The sequence below is a fragment of the Canis lupus genome, chromosome 15 (assembly GCF_048164855.1).
Source record: "Canis lupus baileyi chromosome 15, mCanLup2.hap1, whole genome shotgun sequence".
Classification (NCBI taxonomy): domain Eukaryota; kingdom Metazoa; phylum Chordata; class Mammalia; order Carnivora; family Canidae; genus Canis; species Canis lupus.
Genome location: NC_132852.1, coordinates 28742383 through 28760400, shown reverse-complemented (window position 1 = coordinate 28760400; position 18018 = coordinate 28742383). Strand labels below are relative to the sequence as shown.

At 39.9% G+C, this 18018-nt stretch overlaps 1 long non-coding RNA gene across 14 annotated transcripts in view; it reads right to left on the bottom strand.

The window, feature by feature from the left end:
- The window catches only part of LOC140604801 (uncharacterized), a 119827-nt gene that overhangs the window by 42085 nt on the left and 59724 nt on the right, over nucleotides 1-18018 (bottom strand). For 7 of the 14 annotated variants that reach the window (XR_012007608.1, XR_012007604.1, XR_012007605.1 and 4 more), the window contains 2 exons: nucleotides 15347-15460; nucleotides 7461-8390 (listed from right to left, as the gene is read on the bottom strand). This is a non-coding gene — a long non-coding RNA (uncharacterized lncRNA). Of the gene's footprint in view, nucleotides 1-7460; nucleotides 8391-8822; nucleotides 9006-9026; nucleotides 9259-15342; nucleotides 15461-18018 lie in introns of those variants that run through there. The other 7 variants (XR_012007610.1, XR_012007613.1, XR_012007614.1 and 4 more) reach the window with 5 other exon arrangements.

Here is an 18018-nt window from a genome sequence, read left to right as displayed (position 1 = left end):
GGCCTGGAAATTATGAATACACACACACACACACACACACACACACACACACACCCCTTCTCTCTGTATAGTCTATCAACAAAAACTCCATTACCTGGCCATAACTAAGTACTTGGCAAACTTAGAAATATATTGTTGCCATGGCCCAGAAGGAAGGGAAGCCAGATTTACTGAATCCATCACTCGTTTCATTCAATTGGTGATTTGTGGAGTTGTAAGAAAATGTATAACTTAATGACTGGAGAAGCAATGTCTTAAAATGATAAGAGCTTGGTCTTTGACATGAGATAGATCAGGGTAAGATCAAGGCTCAGCCACTTATTCCATATGTGATCTTAACTGATTTTATTAACTCCTCTGAGACTGATTTCCTCACCTGTAAAATGGAGCTAAAGTACCTACTTCATATAGGAAGACAAAAAGCAAGTGAAGTAATATATTTAAGAACTTAGGGCAGCCCTGGTGGCTTAGTGGTTTAGCACCTGGAGACCCAGGATCGAGTCCCACGTTGGGCCACGTTGGGCTCCCTGAGTGGAGCCCACTTCTCCCTCTGCCTGTGTCTCAGCCTGTCTCTAATAAATAAATAAAATCTTAAAAAAAAAAAAAAAAAAAAGCTCTTCTCTTAAAAAAAAAAAAAAACTTAAAGTAACTGCCAGAAATGTTTAGTATTTATATCAGAATAACTGAAATAATTTTGCTGAGAAATCAGAAGTATAACTTGATATTAGCTTTACTTTCCTTATTCAAACACACATACAAAAAACCAATTTAGAGCCGATATTTGTGAAACCTGTGTCAAATAACTCCTTCCCACACTGAATAATTAAGCCTCCAAAAATCAGTTAAAAGGAATCTGAAAGAGCTTATATAAATGTTGCTTCACAGATGTTCCCAATGGAACAAAACAAACCACTAAAAAACACTTGCATAGGGGTCAGACTTTTTGACCCCTATGTTTTGTTTGCAAAGTTTTGTAACTTTGCGATGGTGTACCTCAAAGGGAGCAAGCCAGTTTCTTCTTGGGCAGGATAGGAAGGGTTTGTTATCTTGCTTATCTTGCTTATGTCAAGACAAGATTGCTTTCAGAATCAAAAAGTAAAACATTTTCCACCTTCCATTTGCAAATAGAAAATTGCTCCCTAAGAGCAAGAATAAGTCCTGAAACAATGCAGTCAGTCTAACTAAAGCTTTGGGTATCTTCATTAATCACAAAAAATGACCTCTGACCACATTTTGCCCAGGAATGTCACTGCCTCTTCACACCAAAGCAATAAGCCATCAACATTTTTCCTCATTTTGACACACTTAACCCCAAAATCCTCATTTTGTTAAACATATCCCCAAAAAATCAAAACTCCATAAAACTAGAAAAAATGCTGAAAAGTTTTAAGCAATCAAATAAAATGTAATACACATGGGGGGCAGCAGGAAAAGACAGTAAGTGAACTTCCAGGAAAATAAATCGAAATTATCAATTTAAAAGTATATTCATTTGTGAGGTGTCTGAGTGGCACAATCATTAAGTGTCCGACTCTCAATTTTGGCTCAGCTTGTGATCTCAGCGTTGTAAGGCCAAGCCCCTGTCAGGCTCCACACTCAGGGGGGGTCTGCTTGAGTTTCTCTCTCCTTCTCCCTCTGCCCCTCCCCCACCTCCCTCTTCTCTCTAAGATAAATGAATTAATTTTTGAAAAAAGAATAAAAGCATACTCATTTGGACTGTGGGATTACATGCATTCCAGATGTTGCTATGCATCAATTTTATTATTCACACTGAGATTTCAGAAAGATCACTTTCCAGAACCCACTGTATCTCTTTCCTGCCTGTAGTCTGAGCCCACATCAAGTCTGAGTCTTGATGCCCAGATGCTGGCTTTATTCCATTTGCAGAAGTAGATAGAGAAGGGTGGTTAGGCATAAGGGAGGCAGAAGATGTGGTACTATTTGCTTTCTTTCTCTATTTTGGTGATGATGTTGACATGAGGTTACTAAATTTATGAAACTACTATTTTGGCTCATGAAAATCATAGTTTTATCCTGCCTCCTGCTTCCTTCCCATTGCTCTAAGAATCAAAGCTTAAGGAATAATTAGGGTTATCTACTGACAATAACTGTCTTTGAATAATCTTCAATACCAAATGTCTACATGCAAAGTCAAGCACTGATATCTAAGCAGTGTTCTTTCTGGCCAGAGTGGGAAATGTGCCCCACCTGGAAGTGAACACAAATCATGACACAGCTGAGGAACAAGATATCATGTCATTTGTCCTCATTATGGGCATTTGGGTTTTTTTTTTTTTTTTTTTGAAGACCTTTAGGAATCCCACACATTCAATGTGGCTCATTTCAACAAATATATAAGAAGAAATAGTCTTGCATCCTAACACCTAACCCAGTCAGGCACTGGTACACACATAAGTATATTCAGAAGAGAGAAAATCTTAGGATGTAATATTGTTTGTAACCCATCTGCAGCAAATTGTATTTTCCAGAGATGATCACAATATCTCCATACCAAATGCTCTTCTTCCCAGGTGTTATGGACTGAATGTTTGTGTCCCCCCCAAAAAAATCCCTAACCCCTTAATGCGATGGTATTAGGATATGGGAACTTTGGGAGCTAATTAGGTTTGGATGAGGTTATAAGGGTAGAGCCCCATGATGGGATTAGTGCCTTTATAAGAAGAGGAAAAGACACCAGGGCTTCCCCTTTTAGCCATATGAGGACCCACAAGATGGTGGCCCCTGCAAGCCAGGAAGAGAACCACTACCATAACCTGCAGATATATTGACCTTAAACTTCCCAACCTCCAAAACTGTGAGGAATAAATTTCTACTCTTTAAGCCACCCAGTCAATGATATTTTGTTACAGTAACTGAGATGATTAAGATACCATGTAACCTTAACAGTGCTCCTATCAATTGGCAGTCTGTAGGTTACCATTCCCTTGAATATGGGTAATACTTTGGCTTCTACCAATACATCTGACCAAAGTGAAGTTATATGGCTTTTGATGCTAGATCATAAAAATGCCATACACGTCTGCCTTGCTCTCCTGAGATGCTCACAAAAACCCAGCTTCCATGAGTTCCTGGAGGAGGAAGCCCAAACTATAGCAGAGAGACACTCAGTAAGAGGCCATGTATATGTATTCTGGTCAGACCAGCTGAGGGTTCAGCCAATAGTAAACATAAACTACAGATCTGAGCATAGGATGCCTCCAGATAATTCTAGCCTCCAGCTATTGAACCACTCCCAGCTTTGAGTTTTGCCAGCTTAGACCCCAGAAAGTGTGGAGCAGAGATAAGCTCTGTCCAATTTACTAACCCACAAAATCCATCAAAATAATGTTTTACACCAGAGAGTTTTGGGGTGGTTGTTACAGCACTTGTAGCAACTGACCCTAATGTGTGATTTGAAAATGGTTCCCCACCTTCACATCTCTGGCATGCACATACGTGGATACGTGAATCGGGTGAGACAGTGCTTACTAGAGACCAAACAAGCTTCTGTCAGACCTCACACAGAAGACTGTCCCCTGTATGATACCAGCATATCTTGTTGCTGCCCATAAGTCACATTGTGAATTATTATAACCAATGAGAGCAATCCCTTCCTCCCATTCTGGCCTTTCCTCCATTTGATCAATAACCAAGGAAACCTTTGGTGTTCCCCAGAGCCATGACCTGGGAGCAGACCTTTTGAGTAAATGACTGCAGAAGCAGAATTTCTTCACACCCCAGGGGCAGTTGGATTCACTCATTATGTGCCAAATAACTAATGAATCTTGAGAATATGAGGGAAAAACATTGCCAGAGACAATTTTGAATCTTTTCCCTACAAAATGACATAATAACATGTAAACCATAAAAACATGTGTTAGACTGGGTTCCCTAGATATGGAATCTGAGAGAGAAATATGCACACAGGTTTATTGGGAAATGAGCTCAAGAGAGATGCCAAAGGCAGGCAAGAACGGGCCAAGAGAGAAGCTGAGCCATATTGTGAATGCAACTAATGCCTTAGCTGATCTTACACAGACAAGTGGACCTAGGATGGCCTTACAGATGTGTCCCAAATAGAAGCAAAGAACCGAGTCTTTTATCACCCTGCAACTACCACTAATTTCTTGCTCTACACTCATAGGGAGCATAAACCTTGATGAGGCAGTTCCTTGCAGATGAAAACAACTCTCAGTGAGAGAGGAGCTGTGAGTTGTCAGCAGCTGCCATCTCCAGCATCTGAAGAATAAATGTCTCAGTCCCAAAGAGAGAATGCGCACAGTATATTACAGTATCCACCAGAGTGCACACTTTATACCACCCTCATCCCCTTCTTCTTGTGTAAGTCTGCCTCATCTGGGAATGCCATCTCCAGGGCTCTGGTAGGTCTTCACTATTGGGGAAGACTACAAGAGAAGGTTTACCGTGACAAACTAATGCTGCAGTTGATCTTGAAGCCACAACCAACAGTCATCATCCCTCTCCTCTTTCATCCAGTTTAGGCTCCCCTCACCTTTAGCCAGCAGAACAGCTGGTCAAGGCAGCTTGGTGAGAGCCTGGTGAGATCGCCCGGGCTCTCTGTCCTGAGGGGTCTGAGAACCTGGTTTATCAGGCAGTTCTCTGGCCATGGTTACTCTACTAATCCATTTACTATTAAAATTGGGCACAGGAGCTTCAAGAGATGACCTAATGGATCATCTGCATGATAATGAGCCTTGCCTTCTGCTAATCATAAGGGTCCAGTCAGAAGACAGTAAAACAGGAGTACTAAAAAAAAAAAAAAAAAAAAAAAAAAAAAAAAAAAAAAGGTTTAACATAATTATCAAATACTAGTGTGGAATTGGAGCAACAGAATTGGCTTATAAGGTCTAAAAAGAGCTGCTTCAAAGCTTCAAAGAATGCAGAAATAGCAGATATAGTGAGTAGCCACTACCTCTAGGACTGAGGCAGACCATCCAAAAAATGAAAAAATTAGGGAAGTGATGCCCTACCCCCAAGGCAGAGACTGAGAGGGCCCTGGAGTTGGTACGGCTCTAGCTCATGAGATGGGGTGAAATTCACTGAGGTGCTGTAGGCTAACACTACCAAGAAGGAACCTCCTACTAGTGTGTTAGCAATGATACCTGCCAGAAAGCTGCCTAACCGGAGTGCCATTGAACTCACTGGAAAGCCAGTGTGAGAACCAAGAGAATTTACCAATAAGCTGCCTATGGGGAGAATCTCAGGTGGGATGTCGAGAAAACTTTCCCAGGAACAGTCTGTTGCTTTCCCAGAAAATCACCCCCCAGTGAGTTCCACTGTGTGCCCACCAGGATAGCGTGGGTCACAGGTCAGGATCAAGACAAAAGGGAAATTACATAGTTACATAGGAACTGGGGCTGTGGTGGGGGATGGGGAAGAGGTTTCCTTCTATAGGGTTCCTCTAGCACCCTTTATTGACAAACTTGGCCAGCAAAGGAGAAATATTTACTGTCCACCTCCACTATAATAAAGCAGGGTAAGAAAGGCTGAATTTGGTGCTAAGAAGAAATAAATTGATAACTAGTACAGTCAATTACTCTGCCAGTATGGTGACTCTTATCCTTGCTTAATGGTCTCCAGGCATAAGGAACAAACACACACACACACACACACACACACATAGCTTAGACACCAGTGGAAATCTTAACTGCGTGCCCCTTGGTAGTAAGCATTCCTCTTCTAAGACCATGATCTCTAGGAGTACCTGGCTTGACTCAGTTGGTAGAGCATTCAACTCTTGATCTCGGGGTTGTGAGTTCCAGCCTAACACTGGATATAGAGAGTACTTTAAAAAAAAAAATCTCGGGAACCCTGGGTGGCGCAGCAGTTTAGCGCCTGCCTTTGGCCCAGGGCGCGATCCTGGAGACCCGGGATTGAGTCCCACGTCGGGCTCCCGGTGCATGGATCCTGCTTCTCCCTCTGCCTATGTCTCTGCCTCTCTCTCTCTCTCTGTGTGTGACTATCATAAATAAATAAAAATTTTTAAAAAATCTCTATATCTGCACAGCCTATAATTGTGGAGGCAGGAAATGCAAATTTTCCAAGTGCATTTGGGATAGTAAGTGACACCACTCCTACTTCCACCCTACGATTCTGACTCATGTATTTGGGGCATGGTACCAGATAATTGTCTTTATTTAGGGTATATGCCATATCCTGGAAAATGGTGCCCTGTCCCCTAAAGGAGTCATCTCCAAGCAGGTACCTCAACTGTGTCCCTAAGAGATCATCCTTGGACTCTATTAGGTAAATTAGCTTCTAGGTGACACAGCATGTGATATGGCCAGTGGATTCTATGGTCATAAGTCCACTTCCATACCTCCTTCACTCTATAGTTGTCCTCTTAGTCTAAGGCAGTCTCATGTGGATCCCATGTCAGTGGATTAAATACTCTCCTGGATGGAGAGCAGGGCTGTCTGGAGCTCTCATCAAGGAAAGGCAAACATATACTCAAAATGTGTGTTAATCCTAATTGAGATAAATCACTGACCCTTCCAAGATAGAAATCCAAAGCAGTGAACTTGCAACCTAACGCCTGATTAGTTTTCTTAAGGGTTGTTACCATAGAACAGCCATGTCTCTATTGCTGGCAGGCTGGGCATTTGACAACAGCAGTCAACCTCGGGAGCCAGGAACCCATGCTGTTGGGCCCATGCATAGCCCCCATCTCTTCCACAGTGGAGACTCTACTAATGTATCCAATTTGCCAGTACCAGTGGAGCTAATGACAGAGGCTGACTGACTTTAAATGATCAAAGCATCCTGCCTACTTGGCTACTTACTTAAGTGCCAGGTCTGTGGTTGATGCTCTGTGGTAAGCAAAAAACAAGTTTCCACACTTTATGACTATTTCAATCAATCCATTTACATCCTTCCTCCTCAGCCCTCCTTGTCCCCTACCCTCTCAATACTTTTTCCTTTCAGGATCATGACCAACTAGCCAGACAATTTGTTTCTGTCCATTAGTCCTTAGCCTTGTGTTATCTCCTTTAACACAAAGTGAATGACCACCTGCACAACGTGAGGCTTTACCCCCTGGGAAGATTTTCCTCACTGATATCCATCAAAGGCACTCCTCAATGGGGTTGTAGAGTAACATCAGTCCATTTCCAGCTCATACTGACACATAGAGCTGACCCAAAAGTAAACCAAGCTCAGTTTCCAGTATCAACTATGATTGCTTCCAAAGGTACATACCAAGTAGCTGTGGGTCTGAGCCGAAGGAGAGGCATCAGTACAACGGTAGCGGATGGCATTCAGTGGTCTAGGCCACTTATCCGTGCGGCTAACTCATGTCTACTAGCTCTACTCACGCCCAGACTGGGATGGACGACTTCCACCATCTTACAATAGAGTGCTACTGACCCCACTCCAATTTATGACTCAATAGATGAGAAACCCCAGCACGTGAGGATTCGTTCTGGCCACACATCACTTACCGCCCATGGTCAGATACTCTAGCTCTCTACCAGGTCCAACCAGCATCCAGGAACTGCTTTCTGAATAGATCTGTGCTACAGATGAAATGGACTTGCTCTAGAACTGCATTGTCCAATACGACGATAGCCACTGACCACATGTGGCTCCTTAAACTTGAATTTAAATTAATTAAGATTAAGTAAAACGAGCCCGCACCCTCCATGCTGGTCTTCCCTGCTCACGGCGGGTCCCAGGAGACCACGCACAGGAGGTACGGGAAGATGGCCGACACGGTTGCCGAGGAGACAAGAGCAGGGAGCAGCGGCGCAGGTTCCAGGTTCCACATCCGGGTCATCACAAAGAGCTTCCTCCACGGTGTTCACCATTGACCAGGAGTCCTGCGTGCGGACGCCCAAGTCTACCGAACTCTTCGTTCAGTGTCTAGCCACCTATTCTTAGAGAGATGGCAATGGAAAACGAAAGCACTCAATGATTTGTCAAATACTGCCGAAAAATCAGAAACCTTTTTAGTTTCTTGCAGATTACCCAAGACAATTTTAGCTAGTAATTATCTGAAAAGGCTTAAAGAGGGGAGAAGACATGGCAGAGAATGACAACAATGATGAAAGTGATGGGGATGAAGCAGAATCCTAAACCAAAAAGGAGGTACTTTAAAAATCAGCCTGCTGAGGACCCTCCTGGACTGGCACCATCGCTTTGAAGAAAGCACAGCACGGGGTGACTTTAGACTCCTCGCTTTTCAGAAACTTGAAATATATCGTGTTCCTTCCTGGCTGAGAGCAAGCACCGGATACGTCCGCACCATAAATGGCCAGAAGGAAAGTAACTAGACCGCAGCCCCTCTCTGAGGAGCCCATGCTGCAGTTGGGCGTAGCAAGGATGCTGCCTCCACAGTCAGGCACTGCCAGGTGATCTGCTGCAGCTGCAAGCTGTAAAGGCAAAGACAATGTTGCTTAACTTTTTAATTTACAGATAGATTTTGAAGAGCTGCTAAATATCAATGTGTAAATTCATAAATTTATATTTAGAAATTAGTTCTTGTTAAACAACCAGCTCTGGCTGAGCTAAATATGTAGCTTATGGGTAGTATGTTACATTTTAATTTTCCTCTTTCAAGAAAACGTGGCTATTTTGCCCAGATACTGCATATTTTTAACCATAAAGAAGTAACTTTTTCTTTTTTATTACACGTGGTACATGTTTTTGCAGTAAATGCTTTACAGAACTAGTTTTACAGCCCTCTTTTGTTCTAACGCCTTGTTACCTGAAACTTGTGAGATTTTAAAATAAGCATTTCTAAAATTTTTATTCCCAGAAAAGAACAGCAAGTTAATTAAATCAAATATAAAAAGAAGTATTACCTCTACATGAGCATATTTCTCTTAAAAATATTTTTTAAATTTTGTATATGGAAGATCTCTCATTTTACTATTTCTTTATTTATGCCCAAAGTAATTGTTTTTACTGCTCATGAGAGAAAACCATAAGCCCTATATTGTTTCCTCATAGAGTAAATTTTTGGTTCATTAGTCTCTTTTTTTAAAAAAAATTGAGTTATAATTTACATCTAATAAAATCATCTTTTATGTCTGATCTGTTGGTTGTGTAAGCCATCAATATATAGGACATCACCCCTGGATCCTCTGGAGCCCCTTTCCTTAGCACCAGACAACCACTAATGTTTTCTGTTCTTTTTTTAAATCCCAACAAATTAAGTAAAGATTAGATGATAGATAGATGAAGTAACTCTAGCCACACTTCAAGTATATGGGAATATATGTGGCTGGTAGCCATGATATTGCATAGAACATTTCAACAATGCAGTAAATTCTATTACATAGTGCTGTTCTAGAACCCTAGAGTTCCACATAGTAACTCCTCTTTGGAGCTTGCTATAAAGGACACTATGCAGTGTCCTTTCCCATTACAGATACCTTTAGTACTATAGGATCTGCCAGGTTGTATGGTCTAGGTGCAGGATTGTTTACTTCATAGCGTACACCTGCTTCAGACTCTCCTGATTAAAGCTGCCAGTTTATGATCTTTATTTAGAGCATTGGAGCAATATTCTCAAATATGGAATGTATTGCCTCCAGAAGTCAAAGAGGGTATCCTTAGTAGTGGGAGGTGTGAGAATATGTCTTATTTTGAATTAGAGGTTATGGTATGCCCCCAAACTCCAGATCCCTACAGATTTCACTGAGAGTCCCTAGATTTTCATATGTTTATCACCTACCCTCTGGAGCACATGTGTCATAGGTACTTGTCATTTCTTGCTTCTGGTTCAGTTACCACATCATCAATATAGTAGAAGAATGTGATATTCTACAGATATCCAAATGATGTGAGTTCCTTCAGACTATATCATGACCAAAGGTGGAAGAGTGAACATTGACCCAGGGAAAGATCCTAATTAAATATATAGTCTTAAATATATCTTCTCTGTCTCCTGGGAATGCAAACTGCCTCCTGTCTAAGAGGTATGGAAAATAATACATTTGCTAGATAAATGGCTGTGTGCCACAGCCAGAGGTTGTGTCATTCTGCAGAAAGGAAAGGAGGAGAGGGGGAGGCAAGGAAGGAAGGAAGGAGGGAGAGAAGGAGGGAAGAAAGGAGAGAAGGAAGGAGGGAAGGAAGAAACGAATTACATCCAGTGGAGCAGCTGCCACTGAGGCTAATACTTGATTGTTTACAGAATTTGGCATTCAGTATGAAACCTCTACTTTCTGAAGGGGTCAGACTAGTGAACTAAATGGGGATTTGGGAAGGACCCTCATCCCTGCAAAGTATTTGAAAGAATGGCATTAATCTTCCCCACAGGACATGGTATTTATTTTGCTTTACTATCTGGGTTAGGGATAGGAAGTTTGGAGGAAGGGCAAGATTTAGTCTTCAAATTGAACTTCCTTTAAAAAATTTTAAAAAAAGATTTATCTATTTCAGAGAAAGAGGTAGAGCACTTGGGTGGGGCAGGGAGAGAGAGAGAGAGGGAGACAATCTAAAGTAGACTCCACACTGAGCACAGAGCCCAAGGCGGTACTCTAGATCTTATGACCCTGAGATCATGACCTGGGGTGAAACCAAGAGTCAGATGCTTAACTGACTGAGCTATCAGGTGCCCCTGACATTCCCTTTCTATGAGATCTCCGACTTCACAGATCCAGAAACCAATGTGATGAGGGTTCTCCAACTACCAAATCTATCCCTTCCAATTATATATTAGAAGATCAAGGAAATAACATCCATGTAGGCTCATGGACCAGGTGGTAAGCCAGTCCTGAGGCAAGACTGCTTTTACCATCCACTGGGAATCATGGGGCACTTTGGGTCCCCAGGTACCAATGAAAATCAGTCTCTGTGCTGAGCAATCCTCAAAAATCTGGGTGTTCTCCTTTTTCCCAATGCAAGATATCCTAGTAAATGTCTTTACATCCATTTGGGCAAAGACATAGAGAACTGCTACTGATTAAATGTAGCATGGTGTTCCAGGGTCCTTCCTCATAGGGCCCTGGCCTTTCCTTCAATCAGTGGGTCTAGAGTCCGAGAACTAGCATAGGTCCAAAGACTAAGCAGTGGATCATACCCTTTGTTGGGGCTATTGCCCTTAGCTTCCTGATCACCTGTCCTTGGTTTATTTAGATTGTGTAAGTTAAGTAGTATCCTTAGTATCCTTATTGACTGCCCATCTGTCTTGCCTCTAGGAATACTGTACCCCATTCAGCCTCTCCATAGCTCTCTGCAGGCAGAGGCCCTTGGCTGCCACTCTGATGTCACCTATTGTGATAATTGTCTGTAACTTTCCCCTGGTGGTTAAACTGTTGGCCATCTAGATTCCAATGTTTTAGATTTTCACCACCCCCTTTGCTATCAGGAGCTCAGTTCTATATGAGCATCTTCCTTAGCCTCTCTGTACTTCTCAGTGATCCTGGTGCCCCCTCCTACCAGCATGTCCATTATCACCTGGGAAAATAGTCTTCCATTCTCTCTCACAAAATACTATCAGGTGTTAGGGTTCCTGGCCCACTATTACATTCGTACTTCTCAGAACCTTTTGGCCCTTTGCTCCACCATCTGCCAGTAAGTCTTAACTTTTATTATCATTAAGCAACTCAACATATCTTCTAATTCCCATTAGGAATTGAGATGAGAGGACAAAGAAATAAAGGCAAATACATTGGAAGATAAGCTGATAGTATTGGGAGACACAATTAAATTTCCTTAAAAGAATTTAGTTTCTCTTTCAACTCACATTGCTTGTCCTTTTATCTACAATTTGAGGAAGATGCCTACCCTCTCTGAAATCATGAAAATCAGATTTAATATAAACAAAGTGGTAAAGAATCTTCAGGTCCTCAGAGAGCAAGAATATATCTTGGAAGTTCTACGAAATGGGTCCTTCTTATTGGGAAATTGGGTCATTATTTACTAATGTCACAATTATAACCTAATAGAACTCCTCCTGCCATCTAGAGATTCCAATAATCAGAGACTTTATAGATATGCAGCTAATGTTAGAAATTTACTGTAAAAACTGGGAATATTGTGGAATATCACCTCTAGTCTGCAAAATCAATGAAATAAATGTTTGTTTTTATCCTGGAGCAAAACTGGAATAATTTACCTCCTTGTCTCCATTGAATCTACTACCAAAATGGGACCTGATCTCACCCTCATGATTGACCCACTGCATTCTGGCACTTGATTAGATATTGCCCAGCAAATTCCATTTTTAATCTTCATGGGCTATCAGTCTACAATGTACACAGAGCAGTCTACCACAACCACAACCCCCTTAGCCTAAATAGAGAATATCCAAAATTGTAAACGTTTCATTCTGCTTTAACCAAGCGGAAAAACGGACTCTCATAGGAATATGCTGCTTAGGCATGTATATCAGATTTTAAAATTCAGCCATTGTTAACTTTTCTTGAAAAGTAGGCTAGTGAAAGATGGATTGAGAGAAACTTTGGTCTAAAAAGGCTGCATCCTCCATGACCAGATTTGAACATTTTTCGATACTTAACATCCATTTTTTTAGCACATTTAACACAAATTTCATGGAATAATAGGCCATTTGCTGACTTCCTTCCCTAGGGAAATAAACTATGTATCTAGATTAAAGTACTTTTCCTGCCAAAAATGTAGAATCATCTCTCTTAATGTAGTAGCATCTAACCTTCAGGTAAAAAAAAAAATGACAAAAATATGTATTCTCTTTTACTGTTTAGTCTGTTTTGCTGACGAGTCATCAAAGCTGAATCCAGCTGTCTGATATAAATGGAAAGACACTCTTATCTATTCTCACAGATAGATTCTGCAATCGTTTTGGCTTAATTTTGGCAGGGACTGGTAAGAGCAGAACCAGACACAAGAGAAGCACTGATCATTTCCTGTGAGGTCCTCAGTGTAGTTAAGAGATGGAGGGAACCCTTTGGAAAAACATAGGGTAAACAGATTTTTTTTAAATTACTAGCCTGGTGGACTCCATGGAAATATGAACCTCAGGAAGGCAAAGGAGAATCTTTCAAAGGATTGTGTGTTTCCCAAATTACTTTTCTCTCCCTTTAAACTTCAAGAAAATGACATTCTGATTTCTGGCAAAGTTCAAGTGAATTCTATTTGGGGTTAGTTTGCAATACTCAAATTGCTTCAGGGCTTGCTCTGAATGAAATTCTGTTTCCTCAGTAGCACTGCAATAAAATACCTATTCCCTTAAAATAGTTATGATCAGAGAATGAGGACTTTGCCATCTAGCCAGCACTACGGGGGGGATTGTATAAGTATCTTAGTCCTCTTCTACCACTCTCACTAACACAAGATAATCTGGGGTATTTTGACTGCTAGGGGAAAAAAAAAGACATCTTTGGGTAGTCTGTTTATCTCCTATGCCAAGACATCCAAGTGGGTCTTTGGAGAGGGCTTAATTAGTAACTGTGGCCCTCAGCTCCATATGTATCCTGATGACATTCAGATTTATCTTTCCCTCCCTTAAGACATTAGTGGAGAAGATGAAAAATGAACAGACCTTGCCAAATGCACAGTCCTTAGAGTTCTCAGAAAATAAATGCTGTACTTCCAAAATAAGAACTCCTTCTGATGAAAGGAGATAAACCTGTTGCTTTCCCCCAGTACCTGAATCATCATTCTATTCACACTCTCCTTTTGTGTTTCTTCATTTGCATATAGTACCCATGAATGAGAAATATTACAATGATTGACTTGCCGTCACCAAAGGACAGTAAGCTGCATGCCAAAAAGAGTTTGATTCCCAGGCCTAGCACAAATGACTAATCTAAAATTTTTTTAAAAAGAAAATAACGCATGCTGTATATTGGGAATGATTTTAGCTGCAAGTAACAAAACCAACTATAAGACACTACAACAAATAGAGCTATAATTTGTTCTCAGATTAGCTGACTGCTGGTATAGATCAGTGGAGCCTATACTGGTAGAGTTTAGTCTCTGAGATATTCTTGGCCTTTCACCCAAGTTTCAAGGTGACTCTTGCAATTCCAGGTATTATGTCCACACTCAAAATAGGAAGAAGAGAAAAAGCCAGTACCAATAGCTTTTTGAACTTTCCCAGGAAGTTCTCATTGACCCAAACTGTGTAACATGGCCAATCCTGGCTGTAAACGTGAATATTTCACTTTCCTGGCCTCTGTAATGGAAGATGATAAAAGAGAATATGGTTGAGAATGACTGTTTCACACACCAATCAATACTGTGCCACATCCACTATTGATGTTTTACCCAACAGTTCAGCCATAAGAAGAATGCCAAATAGTTATCTTTCAGGATACTTTCCAGAGTAAAAGAGACTATTAACAGCTATGCCAAGAAAACAGCAGCTAACTAGGACTCTCTTGAGAAACTTGGAATATGTTATTCACTCTAGTCATAGACAAAGTACTCTGAGAAATCAGCCTCACTTCCTTCAACAGTTTGACCAGGGAACTGAAAATCTGCTTCTCAGGCGAATAGAATCTTCCAGGCTAGGCGCAGGGTCTTTTCTGTTTATGCCACACCTGCCTCACTTTGGAGTAGACCAGACCCCTTTTCTATGGGAGGCTTTGTTAAGATCATTTGGAAATAATACTCAAAGGCCCTTTCTTCTCTTATTTCTATGCAAAGTCTTTTTAGAGCACTTGTTATCCATGTCTTTCTCCCACCAGCCATCCTGCCTGTGTGAATGCCATCCTTAAGTCAAGGAGAGTCTCAGACATCAGACAGTACTATTTACAGAGGGTCAGGATAGTATCCTCCTGCCATCAAGATAAAAAAGAAGTTTACCAGCAGTATAAATTGAAACCTGTCCAAGAATTTGACTTTTCTATCCTGACTTTATACTTTTATACATCCAAAAGGACAACAAAATTACCTAGGAGCAAAATTTGGGCCTGGCACCATGATTATAAGATAGTATAAGGTTATTTCTAATCTTATAGCAAGAAATGTTTTTTGATGCCAAAGTATGTCACTGGAACGCTAATAAGCGTATGACTCTACTGCCTTGAATTCTAGTTATTTGTATGTCATATCTTCCCAACTTAAGATTTCTGTTTCCTTCTCTGGAACTTCCAGCTCTCCAAACTTTCTACTATAAACAAAACACAAAATATTACTTTTATTTTAAATTAGTATGTGTCTTTTCCTTGATTTTGGAGGGAATACATACTTGTTGGGAAAAAAATCAAACACCACAGAAATAAAAGTATAAAAAGCACATCTTCAATCATAAATCTCCACCACCACCCTTGTCAACTCTCAGAGAAAAGCACTATTAACATTTTGATGTCTGTATATGTATTTATATTTTTTATTCCATGAATTAAAATATACATAAAATTGGGATCCCTGGGTGGCGCAGCGGTTTAGCACCTGCCTTTGGCCCAGGGCACGATCCTGGAGACCCGGGATCGAGTCCCACGTCGGGCTCCCGGTGCATGGAGCCTGCTTCTCCCTCTGCCTGTGTCTCTGCCTCTCTCTCTCTATGTGACTATCATAAATAAATAAATAAATAAATAAATAAATAAATAAATAAATAAAAATATACATAAAATTAGTGAGCATACATATAACATTTTTTTCATGTAAAAGTCTATTGGTATATTTCACTACATCATTCTTTTCAGGCTGTATTATGTGCCATAATATCTAATTGTGTGAGAAATGCTTAAGAAATATGGAAGCCATTGTGGATTGTGGCAGGTCTTTTGGATAGAAAAAAAATAGACAAACTATATATAGCTATACTGGAAAAATATTAGAAAACCATACTATGATGTAAAGTATAAAATAGGCAGCAGTATTCTCACATGAAATACTATGAACTAAGATTTTTCTAATCATATCTTCTATTTTCAGAGTAAGAATAAAGATAACTTTGTATGAATGTCACACTCCATGGCTTGCGGAAGTTCTAAAAATAAATTTAATTGACTGTTTTAATAGGGTGGATGTCACTTCAAGGATATTTTCTTTAAAAAAAAAACAGAAAAATGACCATTTTTGAAGTCTAGACTCAATACAAACAAAATAAGTCATTCTTTTAAATAGAATTTCAACATTCTCCTCATATTTGACATTTTTTCTAATGAACACACTGCTATATTGGCATATTCTCATAATGTGTTATTAATAGCCTTCTTTTTTGCCAACATTGTGAATGTCGACCAGCATACGCTAATTTAACCGGCATACACTAGTTAATGAGCATAAGTTAATCTTCCTTTCACTCCAAATCTTAACTATTCATCCAAATCCTTCTAGTTCATTCTTAAGATTAAGACATCATAGAATTTAGGACATTTTTTTCCTTCACTGCACTGTTACTATTTACCTACTTATTTTTTAAGTTTTTATTTAAATTCCAGTTATTTAATACACAGGGCAATATTAGCATCCAAAGTACAATATTCAGCACTTCTATACAACACCCCATGATCATCACAAGTACACTCCTTAAGCCTCATTACCTCCTTACCCCATTCCCCACCCACCTCCCTTCTGGTAACCATCCATTTGTTCTCTATAGTTAAGAGGCTGTTTTGCGGTTTACCTCTCTTTCTTTCCCTTTGTTCATTTGTATTATTTTTTAAATTCCATATATGGGGACACCTGGGTGGCTCAGTTGATTAAGCATCTGCCTTCAGCTCAGGTCATGATCTCAGGGTCCTGAGATCAAGCTCCCTTTTGGGTTCCCCACTCAGCAGGGAGTCTCCTTCTCCCCCTCCCTCTGCCCCTCCCTTATGCTCATTCTCTCTCTATCTCTGTCTCAGATAAATAAAATCTTTTAAAAACATTCTACATGAGTGAAATCATATGGTATTCGTCTTTCTCTGACTTACTTCACTTAGCATAATACTCTCTAACTCATTCCATATCATTGCAAATGGGAAGATTTCATCCTTTTCTACGGCTGAGTAACATTTCATTGTATATATACACTACATATTCTTTATCCATTTCTCAATCAATAGATACTTGGGCTGTTTCCATAATTTGGCTATTATACATAATACTGCTATAAATTTCAGGGTGCATGTATCCCTTTGAATTAATATTTTTGTATTCTTTGGGTAAATATATGTAGTGCCACTGCTGGATCATAGGGTAGTTTTATTTTTAACTTTTTGAAGAACCTCCATAATGTTTTCCACAGTGGCTGCACGAGTTCACAGTTCCCCCTTTCTCCGCATCCTTGCCAACATCTGTTGTTTCTTGTGTGTTGATTTTAACCATTCTGACAATGTGAGGGCATATCTTGTAATTTTGATTTCCCTGATGCTGAGTAATGTTGAGCATCTTTTCAGGTGTCTGTTGGCCAACTGTATGTCTTCTTTGGAAAAATATCTATTCATGTTTTCTACCCATTTTTAATTGGGTTATTTGTTTTTCGGATATTGAGCTTTATAAGTTCCTTATATATTTCGGATACTTACCCTTTATCCGGTATGTCATTTGTAAATACTTTCTCCCATTCCATAGGTTGCCTTTTAATTTTGTTGACTATTTCCTTCAACGTGCAGAAGTTTTTTTTTTATTTTGAAATGGTTCTAATACATTATTTTTCCTTTTATTTCCCTTGCCTCTAGAAGAAGCAGATAGATAGAAGACCTATCTAGAAAGAAGTTGCTATGGCTGATGTCAAAGAGATTACTGCCTGTGTTTCTTCTAGGATTTTCATGGTTTCAAGTCTCATGTTTAGGTCCTTAATTTTGAGTTTTTGTGTATGGTGTAAAATAAATGGTCTATTTTCATTATTTTACATGTTGTTGTCTAGTTTTCCCAACGTTATTTGTTGAAGAGACATTCTTTTATCAATTGCATATCCCCTCTTCCTTTGTCAAAGATTAACTGACCAGCAATTGTGAGTTCATTTCTGAGTTTTCTATTCTATTCCATTGATCTCTGTGTCTATTTTTGTGCCAGTACCATATTGTCTTGATCACTACAGCTTTATAATATAACATGAAGTCCAGAATTGTGAAGTCTCTAGCTTTGCTTTTCTTTCTCAAGATTGTTTTGGCTATTTGTGTGGTTCCATACAAATTT